This window comes from Barbus barbus (assembly GCF_936440315.1).
Source record: "Barbus barbus genome assembly, chromosome: 32".
NCBI lineage: Eukaryota > Metazoa > Chordata > Actinopteri > Cypriniformes > Cyprinidae > Barbus > Barbus barbus.
The window spans coordinates 17431634-17448779 of NC_136760.1; positions in this window are offsets into that span (position 1 = coordinate 17431634).

Consider the following 17146-nt stretch of genomic DNA (forward strand, 5'->3'; position numbering starts at 1 on the left):
CCCCATTTTCAACTGTTGCCTCTGTCTCTTTTTTGTTGAAAAGGATTGCGTTTATTTAGATGCAGGAACGTCTTTATGACCACATCAAACGGGAGACGTTTCAGGCGGGCTTAACAGCGATCCACTCTGATTGGCTAGTGAGCTTTTGATGGACAGCTGCTCTCTTGAGTGTCATTTAGCTGCTTGTTAAGAAGCTGAGGAGGACGATGATGCCGCTCCGTGTCTCTCCTGAGAGCTCATCTTAATAATAACATAAACCAAGCACGACGTATTGCACACAAATCACCGCGGCACGAATCTGTGAAAATCATTAACAAAGCCACTGACGTCTGTACTTCCAGGTCAGAGAGCAGCTGTCCATCAAAAGCCCACTAGCCAATCGCTGTTAAGCCCGCCCCCACGAGAGGTTTGTGCCAAAACAGCAAACGAAAATTTGCGAAGCGTAAGCGAAATCTGTAGCAACGCATTCAGAATCCACGATTTGCGAAAACGAATCTATGAAAATCATTAACAAAGAATTAAGCCTATTTGAAGAGCATGTTACATTTGTGCGACTGAGTTAATTTTTTTCATTTTCATTGTGTTTTTCTTCTTTTGTAATGGTATATTTTTGATCATTTCTGTAAAAGTTACGTTTGTTTTTATAAAGTTATGTTCATTTTTATTGACACAAAAATAATTCCATAATTTGCCGCCTGTAGTAACTGGCTAGCTGCCAAGACAGACGCGCTAGATGACGTAGTCTACGTCACGTCACACGACACACCCGTCCCAGAGCCAATGATAGTGCATTCTACACACAAGAGACACCCTATGAGAGACACCGACCACTCTGTGTACAATGCATAGGCTATTTCAAGTGAGAAAATAGTAAATTGAACATACATATTCACGTAGCCTTTCGAAAACCGGGACATTCAGTGTCCCGGGAGAGTGGATAAATTTCTCGGGACAGGTTATTAAAAAGAAGGACAATCCCCGGTAAAACCGGGACAGGTGGCAACCCTAAGCCTGCCCTGTATCCTTTCATATCAAACAGCGAAAGAAACTAGATGCATGCAATGTCCTAGTTATGCCACCAGTTAAGGCATGAAGTTACCAAAAAGGCGATTAAAGCTGCCTTAAAACTGTGTGCATGCATGCAATATGTTATATATGCGTCACATTTAAGAGCATGTCTCTGAAATGGTTTTAAAAACTGTCCTGAGGCACCCCAGCACTGTCTCCCTCATCTAAAACACCCGATTCTACTCGTCCGCTCATTAGTAGAGACTTTCAGACCTGAAGTGGGTCAGGAAAGGTAAAGAGAATTGTGAGAAAATAAGATGCATGTCAGATCCGCATCATGTTCAGTAGGCAGCTCTTACAGTAATAGCAGGCAAATAAGCTAATAACCAGCTGCTGTGATGTCTATTAATCCAAGAACAAAAGAAAAAATATAGCTGCGAGCAGCGATGACGGGCCCAAGCCGTCAGCATATGCCACCCCGGTGGCATCGATAAAACGGTGCCCAGCGAGCACAAGCATCACAGTAACCCTCTGGCAGTTTGGTTTTAAGGGATACGGCAATTAAAGGGTTAATCCAAACCATCAACTCTGTGAAACACACACACACAGAACATATAAAACTTTAAGTTCTGTGAAAATATATTTTTCATTGGTAGTTGATGTTAGTTAATGCATTTACTAATGCTAACAAATGAGAAATTATTATAGTTACCAAAGCTTTTAATGATTTATAAGCATTTTTTAATGATTTATTTTTCCATTAACTAACATGAATAATTTTTTCTAACACAAATTAATAAAGTAAAAAATATATTGTTAATATTTAATGTTATTTGTGAATTAACCAATGTTAAAAAACAACATTATTTAACTGTTGTTAATTTACATCATTAATAAATATATACCATTTAATGTTGATCAAAATCAATTCCAAAATGTGTTAATATATTATTAAATTTTAAAGTTTTATCTTTTGAACATGACTATTTTTCTAATATAAAAAATATTTTGTTCATTGTTAGTTCATTGTAAGTTCATACTATCAATGAAGAATTAACATGCTGTAAAAAATATATTTCATTGTTAGTTCATGTTAATTAATGCATTCCCTACTGTTAACAAATGAGACTTAATTATAAAGTGTTATCAAAACCTTTAATGCTTTATAAGCATTTTTTAAGGATTTTATTGAGAAGTTTAAACAGACCCTCTCTCTCTCTCTCTTTCTCTCTCTCTCTCTCTCTCTCCCCCTCCACACTCACTGAACTCACACAGTCAGTCACCCACCCAGTCACCTACCGCAAACATTAGAAGCACAGAGACAGGAGAACTCTGATAGTTTTTAAATTTTCTCCTCCGCATAGTGTATTGTAAATTCATGAAATTAATCACATATCCTCAGACTGTATTGTTCTGTGTATGTAATTTTTTATGAAGTGTTTGGAAGCTGCTCTTAAAAGAAAAAAAGAAAAGAAAAGTTTTCTCTTTTTTACTGTAACTTTAATAAATTGCCATTAAATCATCGTTCAAGATATCCTAAATCCGTCCGCAATTTAGCATCTTCAGTATTTTGGCATCATAAGAAAAAATGTTTGGTGTGATTTCCGTGTTTCTGTTTGGAGGAGCATGAATTTGTTTACAGCCTGTTTAAAAACAAAACCCACATTAAAATAAATATAGCCGACTTCCTGTTGGTCGTAGCTAATGACTGTAAATTAGAAAGTTGTCCGGATTAATAAGAACAATTTATGTACCGAGTTTGGTGTCTGTAGCTATCATTATATATATATAAACATTAATAATTATATACCATTTAATGTTGATCAATATTAATTCCAAAATGTGTTAATATATTATTACATTTGAAAGTTTATCTTTTGAACATGACTATTTTTCTAACATTAAAAAGATTAATAAATGCTTTAAAAAAATTGTTCTTTGTTAGTTCATACTATCATGGAAGAATTAACATGATGTAAAAATATATTTTTCATTGTTAGTTCACGTTAATTAATGCATTTCCTAATGTTAAGAATTGAGACCTTATTTAATGATTTATAAGCATTTTTTAAAGATTTTAAAAAACAGACCCTCTCTCTCTTTCTCTCTCTCACCCAGCTCCTCAATCCACACAGTCACTCACACAGTCACTCACACCCCACCCCACCCCACCCCTCACTCAGCTGCAGGCTGACAGGGATCTCTCACTCAGAAGCAGTCTAAGAGCTCTCTGATAGTTTTTAAATTTTCTCCTAAGCATAGTGTATTGTAAATTCATGAAATTAATCACATATCCTCAGACTGTATTGTTCTGTGTATGTAATTTTTTATGAAGTGTTTGGAAGCTGCTCTTAAAAGATAAAAAAAAAAAAAAATTATCTTTTTTACTGTAACTTTAATAAATTGCCATTAAATCATCGTTCAAGATATCCTAAATCCGTCCGCAATTTAGCATCTTCAGTATTTTGGCATCATGATAAAAAATGTTTGGTGTGATTTCCGTGTTTCTGCTTGGAGGAGTATTAATTTGTTTACAGCCCGTTTTTAAAAAAAACCCACATTAAAATAAATATAGCCGACTTCCTGTTGGTCGTAGCTAATGACTGTAAATTAGAAAATTGTCCGGATTAATAAGAACAATTTATGTACCGAGTTTGGTGTCTGTAGCTAAAACTAACCCCCTCATTTTTGACAAAAGGTGGCGCTATAGAGTGTCTCTTCCACGCCCGTTTATGAGCTTTTTCCAGTGTCTAACTATCATTAATACTGATATGTGTGTTGAGTTTCATGACATTCTAAACATGTTATCTGCCTCAAAATCACCAGAAACGAATTTTCAACTTTGACACGTTGCCATGGCAACATAATTTTAGATATCAATATTCCCTTCACAGTTTTACATCGGCCGTGTTTTGACATTATTCTGGTGAAGTTTGAAGCAAATCGAGGTAAAAGAAGATGCTGAATTCAAAGCATTTTGAAAACGACACACTTCCTGCAGCCAGTTGGTGGCGCTATAACTTTCAGTCATAATAGTCACATCTATCCGATCGGCATCATACAACGAACAAATCACTGAAGTTTGATATACATCATACAATGTATGTGGACGTTATTAGGCATTTCCTGGGTCTCATTTTTCGCCATAACTTCATCGCCTCGCCACGGGCAAACCGTTCGACATATCAAAAATATCTTCGCAATTTAGCGTCCCCAATGTCTTGAGATCATGTTCACCTAGTTTGGTGGCAATCGTATGGAAATCCTCAGAGGAGTATATCAAATTCCAGAGCATGCGCTTTTTAAACAGCCCTGAATAGCCGACTTCCTGTTGGGCGGAGCCTATGACATGCTGCGCGGAAGTTGTTCGGCTCAATGAGTTCTATATGTGTACCGAGTTTCATATGAATACGTGCAAGTATGTGTGAGCTATACATCAAGCTTTCTGACAATTTTCCAGGGGGCGCCGTAGAGCCCCTGTGCCACGCCCGGGTCCCAGCCTCAGCGGCGTCCTAATGGCCGCAGGTTCCAACGTGCGTGCCAATTTTCGAGAGTTTTCGGGCACGTTAAGGCCCCCAAAAGTGCCCGGATGATTGAAATAAAAAAAAAAAAAAAAAAAAAAAAAAAAAAAAAAAAAAAAATAATAATCCTTAGAAGAACAATAGGGCCCTGCGCCTTACTGGCTTGGGCCCTAAAAAAAGGAAATCAATAACTTATTATAATGGGTTCATGTGATGATTGTTTTAAGTTCACTTAAAATTAGAAATTAAGTCTAATAAATGGTAAAATTGCTAGCTCTAAATTATACTGTAATACTGAATGGCTACAGTCAATGGTTAAATATTAAGGGGAAAAACTAATTTATAGAGGCATCAGTAGTATTGATATCAGTGATGCTGGCCTTCGATCATAAAAAAGATGCCATTAAAGAAATATTAAAAAATATGCTGTCTTTATATTGTTTGTACATTGTACATTTGAAGATTGAAAGTGAAATTATTGCAATATAAAAGTATATTTAAAAACTTTAATGTTAGGTGGGATTAATCGCGATTCATTAAAAAAAAAAAAAGTGCTATTAATTTTTTTTTTTTTATCGATTGACAGCACTATATATATATATATATATACATATAAATGTACACACATACATATAAATATACACACATATATATACATATACATATTGTGGCGGGAGGAGCCAACGACAGACACAGTGGGTGTGGCGTCAAGCCTCGGAGAGGTTTTTATTAAACAATAAAAAGGAAAATAAAGTGTCCAAAGGGGGAAAAGTGTCCAAATAAACGGGGAATCTGGTGTCCTCGTTGTGCCGCGGGGCTAGTGAAGGAGGGTAGTGTTCGTCAGGGAAGGGTCCAGGGAAGGGGCGGAGTCCGGTGGCCGCACGCGCTCCCCTCTCGGGGCCGGGAGCGAGTGGCGGCGGCGGCGGCGTCTCTTGCGCGGCTTCGTCCATCTCCTGGGTTCCCGGCACTTCTGGGGGATTCGGCGGCCCGGCATCCTGGCCCGTCAGCCGCCTAACGGGTGCGGCAGTCCTCCTCGACGCTCCCTTCCTGGACCCACGAGGACACCAGCGTGCATGCACGGGGAAGAGACCGGTCTCCCGAGGAGAGGCGCGCTCGGCGTTTAAACGGCGGCGGTGATGAGGCTCTATTCACATCAGGTGCGCCTCATCACACGCCGCCAGCCCTAGGTGTTCAGCGCCCCTCCTCTCTCACACACCCACTCCCGTCGGGAGCCTGGTGAAGGGCGGCGAATACGGGACGGGGTGGTGATGATGGACAGGGGGGAGGCAGCCGACTCGTCACAATATAAATAAATATATATATATATATATATATATATATATATATATATATATATATATATATATATATATATATATATATATACACACACACACACACACACACATACATACATACATACACAAGCAATAGCACAAATAAAAAAATAGAACAAAGATAGAAATTAAGTGATGCTTTAGGTTTTTAGGTTTGTAGGTGTTCAAGAATAGAAACTGAATAATCAAATGTAAAATAACAATGCATTTTCTTGACTGGATATGTATATATATATATATATATATAATATATATATATATATTATTTTTTTATCTAGATTAACATTAAGGACACCGGCAGCAGCTGGTAAATTAGGCAATGTCACTTTAAGACACCATTCACGGATACTGACACACAACCGATTTCTTTCTCAACTGTTTACATTCACTTATGAAATAACCAACTGTTTTTGAGGAAACTTGCTAAGTGTACACGTCTGAAGTCTCCCATTCGTAAAGTCGTTCTGCGTCTAAATAAATGCATTTCTTGTCAAGAAAAAAAGAAACAGAAGCAACCCTAGATCCACCCCTGCGTTAATTGCATTCAAGATTTTTAATGCGTTAAACTGATTTTTTTTTTTACTGCATGTGTTAACACATTAATTTACACCACTATATATAATATATATAAAACATCCCATACACACACAGACACATATATGCATATAATAAGTGTGTAAGTGTAAGTGTGATGGTAAAATGCAGACCCCAGATCAAGAGCGAAATCCATTTTCAGTTCACCTGATCCTTCATTTTTCACTGTCCTGCCCAACCAGCAGCACTCATCTCTCTGCATATCTACACTTCTCTCCAGTAACTCCTCTGGTCTGCCAAGTTCATCTCCTCTTCCTGCCCGGCACGCTGCCATCGCCTCATGCACGCCTTCCACAGCTCTGCGCCAGCCAGCACTTTCAGACTTCTCTTTCTTTTGCTTGCTTTGCAGAAAAACAGGCTCATGCAACACAACAGATCATGGTTATTTATTGTCTGCTCCATGCCTCCATTTCACATTGGTCCCTCTGACAGCAGTACTAGCACTTCAGATGTTTGGTGATGCACACCACAAGCAAGCATTTCCTGTACTGATATGCATATTTCACCAGTTTTATGATAAATTATACTGCATATATTGCACAGAATTATGTAGGAAAAGTTTACATAAGAGAACAGGCTTTGGGTCATCAGGTCATTTCAACAATCCAACAGAGAGCCTTACTGCACAATCACATCACCAAAAATCTATATCTGTCACTTTGATATGCCTTTTATATTTAAAGGTGCCTAGTGCATGTTCGGTATTGCTCTGTACAGCCATTCACATGGAATGTTTTTTTTGTTTTTTTTTCCTCTCCTGGGCATCACATGTTGGCGGGCTGAAGGGTGGTGATGTGTGCATTGAGATTGTTGGTCATTCTGACAGGCACTATCTGAGTATAGGTGTTTGTCCAGCTGCTGTCATTTGCTTCCAATTGCACTAATCTCTTCCACCAATATTCAAACCATCACAGTTGCTACGATGCTGAATACAAGCCCTATATAAATGTGTCCAATGGCAACAGCATCTACATTCATTACAATCAGTGGCTTGAACAGCAAGATGGTTCTTTCAGAAAGCAATAAAGTTCCCAAGGACACAACCTTATCACGCTGTTTCAGGACAGAATTAAACTGAACAGAAATTGACATTGACAGACAGTTCAGGGGGTTTTACTACCTTTGAGCTTGTTTTTATCTTAAGTCGCGGTAAATTGTCATTCACAACTCATTGTGCTTCCACAATGTGACATATTTCACATTAGTGAAAAGGCATAGATGTGACAACAACAAAAAAACACAGGGCAGGACTTTTATTTGAGCAAATTTATCATTCATGTAACCGTTGGGCACGGATTTAACAATGACAAGGACAATTTGATTCCCAAAAAATGCATGAAATGATAAAAAAAAAAATACAGCTGCAAAGATAAGCTGATACAGATAAGTCGATAATTATTTTCAAGCTATGGTCAATGTGAAAACGTTTTTTTCCACATGGTAAAAAAAATTTATTGGAAAATGGAAAACAACTTTGATAAAATGCCCATGAAACAAAGATAATTTTGAGATTTGCTGAAGAATACATTTAACTTAAAGTGAGAGTTATGATGGCAAAAACAAAAATTAAAATAGGAGAAATGACCAAGTGAAGTGACATATTTAATATTAACCACTATTGTTAAAATGTGTTTTTTAAAATAAAAAAACACTATTTACATTTTTTTTATGAAAGTAAGACCAGGAATATGCATTTTGTAGAAAAGAGACTCAATTTTGAATTCACATTGACATTAATGAATTAAAGCGGGAAGAAGAAAAAAAAATCAATGGAATCATGTCCTGGCGTCCAACTGTGTAGCTGGTAACATTTAAAAAGGAAATCATATCAGCTTCATTTTGCGTTCACTCCATGGCATATCTCCCACATTGCTCATTTTCTTGTCATATTACACAAATTGATTTTGTCTAAAGCAATCCAGTCAATATGTTTGCTGTTTTTGTGAGTTCATACTTCCCACCTGCACTGAATCAATACTCTGCTCATGCACAGAATGAGAAAAAAATTCATTAAAGTGCAAATATTCCGTGTGTAATTTTCCTCTCGTCTTGCATTTGCCCCATTAGCAAGATGCCGCCGACCGAAGTGGTGCACACACAGTTACATGTGCGTTGACCCTTACTGGCTTCACAGAGGAGCCCACCATCCAGTGTGCATGTGAAGGAGAGGAAGGGGGGAAAAAAAACCCACTAATAAAACGCTCGCTGTAGCAGAAAGTACACCGGCGAACAGCTGACTGCGCTCTGATTCGGCTTAATAACTGCATAAGGAGAGAAATTAACACAATTAACTTCTCACATAATGCCATCAGCGATACTCACAGCAGGGAACACATGTGATCTTTTGGTCTCCAGTGACGTCATCTTTTCTTCATGAATGCCTCATCAAACTGACGAGTCATGCGCTGAGTTAGCTCATTCTGACAATTCTGGGTTTGTTAATAAGGCTTTATCATAAGAGAATTACACAGTTTGTCTCAGGCAAAAGGACACGTCAATTCATTCTTAGCGGTTTGGCAGTCTTTAGAAAGAAAGGGCCTTACAAAAGCTCCTTTGAATATTCATTAAAACTAATCTTTAAAAAAACATAGTTAAAATGAATAAATTTTGAGAAAATATGCATTACATCACTTGCTCACCAATAGATCCACTGCAGTGAATGGGTACCATCAGTATAAATTCAAACCGCTGATAAAAACATCAAAATAATCCACAAGTAATCCACGAAATGAAAATCTGAAACAAATCCAAGACATTTTTAACTTCAAACGAGTCCTCTATCCATATATTGCTTTTTACAGTGAAGAATCAGGAGAGAATATGCACAGATCAAGCACCATTTACATGAAAAAAGATAATCATTTTAATGTGAGGAGACAGCAGGTGATGGACTTTCTCACTGGAGGAATAGTTATTATGGATTATGGACACTTTTTTTGGCCAGAAGCAATGATTTAAGTTAAAACACTTTCATAATGGACTTGTTTCTTTCAAAAGTTCTCTCTTCACAAGGCTTGAATTGTTTGTGTAACTGTTTTAACTCTCATTCTGATGGCACCCATTCACTGCAGATGATCCACTGGTGATCTGTTGGCAAGTAAAGTAAAGTTAAATTTGTCCAAATCTGAAGAAACAAACTCGTCTACATCTTGGATGGCCCGAGGGCCAGTAAATATTTAACAAATTTTAATTTTTGGGTGACCTTTGGGTCCTTTAATATACAGTATAATATATTTACCACTTTTGCAAATCTTAATTAATTTCTCATACTGTACTGTGTGTGCACATTACAATGTTGTAATGTCTAAATTAACTTTTTAGCTTTTTATTTTTCTGGCATTTACACAACATAGTATAAATTTTCATATCTGACATTTATCAGTTATTAGCCATCACATGAAAATAATTGTTAGCCTTTCAGACAGAATTGAAAACCTATTCACTAATAAAAAACAATCTTTACACCATTTTGATAGGACAAAATGTATGGTTTGTGCAAATAACTTAAGACTGAATGTCGTGCTGACCCTACAGCCTCAGTTTCACAGCCTTCATTTTCTCCATTTCTGCAAAAATCAAACAGGAGACTTGCTTTGAAATTTGGTACAACATATACTGTGCCGTGATCTGAAGATGGCAGCAATTTTGGCCATACCTCACCTGCATTAACACGAGGGTCTTCAAGCCACCAGCATCTGCTCATGGGAAAAAGAATATGGATTGAGTGGGGAGGTCGCACCCCCTGAAGTGACACAGGTTACCATGTCAACGCAGTGATAGTGAGAGAGTCATTAGAAAGGCAGTCTCAGCGGGTTGCATATACAGTTCCAGGAGTATGACACATTCAACATCGCCCCTCATTGAGCTCGCTGCATCTCCACTTAGCTCCCTAAAAAAATCACTCTTTTCAAAATCGACTTTTTTGCACTGGATAGTAGGGGTGGCTATTTTTGGTAATTTTGTCTGCTCTGCACTTTTGGGTAATTGTTGATGTATGTACACGTTTTGGCACACGTCATTGTTTTTTCAGCCTCTTGTGCCACGAGAACTACATTAAGACTAAAAATAAAATGTTAAAGATATTAAACAATTTAGGTTTTTGATGGCCAATGCAGATATCTAGCTTCTAGAAAACAGTGTCAATATAATGAAGATATTTCCAAACATTAACTGGAAGCTGATAATTATTACGGGCAAAATATAAAATATTATTGTGTGTGTGTGTGTGTGTGTGTGTGTATTATATATATATATATATATATATATATATATATATATATATATATATATATATATATATATATATATATATATATATATATATATATATATATATATATATATATATATATATATATACACACTCACCTTAAGGATTATTAGGAACACCTGTTCAATATCTCATTAATGCAATTATCTAAGCAACCAATCACATGGCAGTTGCTTCAATGCATTTAGGGGTGTGGTCCTGGTCAAGACAATCTGCTCAGTTACTGGGATTTTCACGCACAACCATTTCTAGGGTTTACAAAGAATGGTGTGAAAAGGGAAAAACATCCAGTATGCGGCAGTCCTGTGGGCGAAAATGCCTTGTTGATGCTAGAGGTCAGAGGAGAATGGGCCGACTGATTCAAGCTGATAGAAGAGCAACTTTGACTGAAATAACCACTCGTTACAACCGAGGTATGCAGCAAAGCATTTGTGAAGCCACAACACCCACAACCTTGAGGCGGATGGGCTACAACAGCAGAGGACCCCACCGGGTACCACTCATCTCCACTACAAATAGGAAAAAGAGGCTACAATTTGCACGAGCTCACCAAAATTGGACGGTTGAAGACTGGAAAAATGTTGCCTGGTCTGATGAGTCTCGATTTCTGTTGAGACATTCAGATGGTAGAGTCAGAATTTGGCGTAAACAGAATGAGAACATGGATCCATCATGCCTTGTTACCACTGTGCAGGCTGGTGGTGGTGGTGTAATGGTGTGGGGGATGTTTTCTTGGCACACTTTAGACCCCTTAGTGCCAATTGGGCATCGTTTAAATGCCACGGCCTACCTGAGCATTGTTTCTGACCATGTCCATCCCTTTATGACCACCATGTACCCATCCTCTGATGGCTACTTCCAGCAGGATAATGCACCACGTCACAAAGCTCGAATCATTTCAAATTGGTTTCTTGAACATGACAATGAGTTCACTGTACTAAAATGGCCCCCACAGTCACCAGATCTCAACCCAATAGAGCATCTTTGGGATGTGGTGGAACGGGAGCTTCGTGCCCTGGATGTGCATCCCACAAATCTCCATCAACTGCAAGATGCTATCCTATCAATATGGGCCAACATTTCTAAAGAATGCTTTCAGCACCTTGTTGAATCAATGCCACGTAGAATTAAGGCAGTTCTGAAGGCGAAAGGGGGTCAAACACAGTATTAGTATGGTGATCCTAATAATCCTTTAAGTGAGTGTATACATACAGTGCCCTCCATAAGTATTGGAACAGTAAAGACAAAATGGCTCTGTTGGCTGTGGTGTCAAGACATTTACAAATATGAATAAAAGATAAATATAACTACAGAATGTCACATTTTATTATTAGCCATTTCAACACATACATGTCTTACCAAATAAAAAGAACAGCACTTTTAGAGTTCATCCCACTCATTGATGTGAGCATAAGTATTGGGACAGTTGAACATAAGGCAGATATAAAAGATTGAAAGCTATTATTTATATCCCTTGCGCACAATCACAGCAGTGAGTCTGTGACCCATAGACATCACCAGACTCTTGGTCTCATCCTTTGAAATACTTTTCCCAGCCTTAAATGCAGCCAATTCCAATTGGTGCTTGTTTTGGGGAGTTTCTGCCTTTACTCTCCTCTTCAGCTGGTGAAATTCATGTTCAATCGGATTTAAATCTGGAGATTGACTTGGGCAATCTAAGACTTTCCATTTCTTTGCCCTTATAAACTCCTTAACTGAACTGGCAGGGTGTTTTGGGTCATTGTCCTGATGCAATATTAAGCACTTCCCAATGAATCTCGTGGCATTTTCTTGAATATTGGTGGGCAAGATGGTTTTGTACCCTTCCAAATTAATTCTGCTACTGTCATCATACATTAAGACATCAGTAAAATTGAGAGGGCCTGTTCCAGAGACAACCATGCATGCCCATGCCACGACAACACCTCCACCATGCTTTACAGATGAGGCTGTATGCTTGGGATCATTTGCTCCACATTTTTGCTTTCCTTTCACTTAGATAAAGTTACATCTTTGTCTCATCAGTCCATAAACACAGTTCCAAAACTCTTCTGGCTCACCTTTGTGCTTTTTTGCAAACTCTAATCTTGCCTTTGTATTTTTGGTGCTGGTCAGAGGTTTGCATCTTGCTGTGTAGCATCTGTAATTCTGGGTCAAAGTCTCCTGAGGACAGTAGATTGTCAGAGCATCACCCCAGCTTTATGGAAGTTGTTGGTGATTTTACAGACACATCTTTTAGGGTTCATTTTCACAGCTTTTATGATTTGTCTCTCATCAACTACTGTTGTTTTCTCAGCCAATCAGATCATTGTTGGTTGTTGGTGGTTTCCAAACTCTTGATTTCTCCATGCCCTTTGTTTTTGCTATAGCTCTAATTGACTTCCTCTTTTCTTTTAGCATCCAAATTGCTTGCTTTTCTCTCAAAGTCAGCTCCCTCATCTTCACCCTGGTTTGTGTGTGTCATCATCGAATGCAAGATTCAGAATACAGAAGTAATGGATATAACTGATACAACACATTCCCTGCTTTTAATATCTGAAGAATTAATGCAACAGGACACAGCTGATCACTTAGAAAGACCTGTGAGGCAACTGTTCCAATACTTATGCTCACATCAGATAGAGGGATGAAACTCTAAAAGTGCTGAACTTCTTAGCTGGTAAAACATCTATGTGTTGAATCGCCCAATAATAAAATGTGACATTCTGTAGTCTTATATTCATCTTTTAATCATATTTGCAAATGTCTTGGCTCCACAGCCAACAGAGCAATTTTGTCTTTTACTGTTCCAATACTTTTGGAGGGCACTGTGCATATATATATATATATATATATAGAAATTTTAAAGAAAACTCCAAAAACCTAATATCTAATACCAGGCCTGGTTATTTTGAGATTTGCTAAAGATTACATTTAACAGGATAGTTCAAATATTCAGTCTTACTTTTAAGTGAACATTAGATGACAGCAAAAAAGCAATTTGATGTTCAGAACAGAATAACTACAGTAATTGCCCATTGCCCCCTGGGGGCGTTTTACCCCACAAACTATGTTTTAGAAAAAAATGATGTCATTCTGAAAATATAATTATAGTTTTATTAAATAACACTTACTCCCTATCTACAGGCCCTACTGTTCTCATATCATATATAACTGTGATGTTCTACAAAACAACAAGCTTTAAATCCCTATTTTTCTTAATGTTGAAAGTTAGATAATTTACTGTGAAATCAGTTTTCTCTCCAGTATATCACCAGTGTAGGTTTCATAGTGAACACTTCTACATCTCTCTCGTCAATGTAGTTCATAGTTAAAATAAAAAAAAATCTTGACTTTATCTTGTGGTTATTTTGGGAAAAACAGTAGGGGGGCATTTTCCCCCACTCTACCCTATAGGGGTGAAGCATCGTTGTATTTCTATAGTCTTCGTTATTAGGAAAGGCAATTTGCAAAGATTCATAAAAAAAACCTTATACTCACTTCTTCTGGAGGTGAAGCTGGATAACGAATGATTAGCGCATTAGTTATGTTCAACGCATTTAGGTAGATTCAAACATTAATTCAAACAAAATTCAACTTACTCAAATTCAAATAAATTTGTTACCACCAACCACTGACAAAGCAGTCTGTCAAATTTGGACCTGACAAACTGTAGAGATGAACAGCAATCAGCTAAGTGGACAGACACTCATATTCTGTATATCCCCTATTAGATACAAATGGCTAAATCTCCTGGGGCTTATGATCAGCATCCAAACCACATACAGTGGAGTCACACCATCTCTGGTGTCCTATAGTGAACCACAAACCAAAAGCCCAAGCTAGAAAGCTGTGGTAAAAACATGATCCACCCCAGGCTCAACAGGAGAGAGATGATGAGCGCTATGAGGACACATCTTACACAACACAGCCCTGTGTGAGAAGACTGATCGTGTCCCTTTCTCCCGCTCTCACTCTGACTTTCTCTCACATTCTCTCTCGCTCTCTCCTTCAAAACTTACTATAGGAGGCAGAATGTGGTTTCTCAGTAAGTGGGTTATGTGGAGCTTGAAATAGACATAGCCGACAATGGGGAAGACCCAAGTTCATTCTCCATGCTGTCTTCAACCCTCTGAAACGTCTCTGCAAAGCAAGCATGTCAAGACAAACTATGAGAACACTATTATTACTTCATGAATATAACCAAAGTAATTTAGCTCTCAAAACTCTGGTTCAATTACATGTCTGGTGAAGAGGTGGCTCCCATTGTTTCTGAAACGGCCCCTCTTGACATTGTATTAAAACTCTTCCCTGGACAAAATGGAGAATTGCTTCATGCTCAAATATGACCATAAATTATTCTAGACTGACAAATTTGGACACAGAGCAGAGATTTCCCGATTTTAATAAATTCTCATTTTTATGAAACAATATTGAATCGACTAGTCTAGCCTGTTTTCAGTTAATGAACGGAACATTGTAGCGCACCTACCATCAAATAAATCACAATAAGCTTTGTGCTTTGTTAGACAAAGTATCAGATTTTAGATTTCAAATTCTGTCCATTGTATTACAGTATTCAAACAATAAATGCCATTTTGGCACGGTTTAATGTGAGTGACAGATCGCTGTAGAGCCTCAGTTCAAGAGAAGCAACGGCGCAAAGCGCATGTGAACTGATCATCGCTTCCGCTTTAATACCAGTTTCAGGACAAAATAAACATAAATGAACATCCGAAGGCAAGTTAAAAGAAAGAGTACAACTTACTGAAATCCGTATCCATGTAATCTCTCAATCAGTGTTTAAACCACGCTAAGACAAAAATATAATAGCTTGTAAACAATGTCACATTTACCTCAGAAAATAACATTCTGTGACCATTAACGCATTAATCAGCTAGAAAAAAATGAACTCTAGAAAGAAACATTGTGGTAAATATATGCACTATATAACATTAATTACAATTTTTACTTTCCTTCAATGTTTAATTTATGTTTGTATAAATCCGTCAAGTTTTTATGTAGTTACCATTTAAATGTTTATATAAAAAAAAACAGATTGGAGTAGAAATGTTATGTAATTGTAACTTTATAGTTACAAAACTTTCATTGAGTGTAATTGAAGTGGTTGTATACAAATCAGTTAATTTAACCTTCAAAATTATAGTAATGTATTACCAGTTGTCTCTCATGTACAGAATATTTTACAGCATTAGTTGAGAGATTTTTTTTCCTTGAGAAAATTTGGCATGTACTGTACCTGATATGTATCCAAAATAATCAATATTTAATCGAAATCAAATCGAATTGCAAGCTTGTGAATGAGAATTGAACTGAATCGTGAAATTTGTGTCAAAAATCTATAAATCTTGTACCACAGAACAGACCCAGTAAAGTATGTCAGACAGTGGTAGTCTGTGGAAGCCTTCACATCCAAGCACTCAGAACTGATGGTAACTGCACCAAACTGGTTACATTCCTAACAATCCCTTACTAACTAAATCAGGTATTAATTCAGTTAAAGGGATAGTTCACCCACAAATGAAAATTCTGTCATTAATTCTGTCATTAATAGTGGTACTCTCATGAATAATGGTGGACTGACCTGGAAAGAAGAAATCGTTGAACAAAGTAATTATTTTTGTTTTCTCTGTGCACAAAAAGTATTCTCGTAGCTTCGTAAAATTAAGGTTGAACCAATGATTTCACATTGACTATTTTAACAATGTCCTTACTACGTTTCTGGGCCTTGACCTTGGTAGTTCCCTTGCTGTCAGAGAGCTCTTGGATTTCATCAAAAATATTTTAAATTGTGTTCAGAAGATGAACGAAGGTCTCACGGGTTTAGAACTATAACAGAAGTGGCTGTGACAAGAACAACATGAGGGTTAGTAATTATTGACAGAATTTGCATTTTGGTGTGAATTATCCCTTTTAGGTAGACTGTCTTGCACAGCACTTTGAAGTTTAAAACTCAGTCAAATTCACTAGACTCCAGATACTTAGACAATCAAAAGAAAAATCCCTTATATACTGTATGTAAAATAAGTAATTCTGTTATTAACTACATAACTTAAAATATGTAATCAACCACTTCGGCTGTGTCATCGGCTACAACAAAGACCATTTCTGATCCATGAAAAAGCCTGCCTATAAGATAGTTGACAGTACCCAGCACTACTTTGTATTTAACTGCATTGACATCCCAACATTTCATGCAACAAAATGTCATTAGTAGACAAGGGTAGACAGAATGCAAGGTGTCAAGGACAAGCAAAGGAAAAATAAAACAAAAAGATATAGAGCACTCAAGACGCTGTGTCACTGTCTCACTTTCACTATATCATCTCCAGCTCTGTCTAGATTTAGTGCTGTTTTTCTCGCTTTGGCATGGAGTATATGCCACATGAAAAAAGGGTATAAGAATGGCATGCATG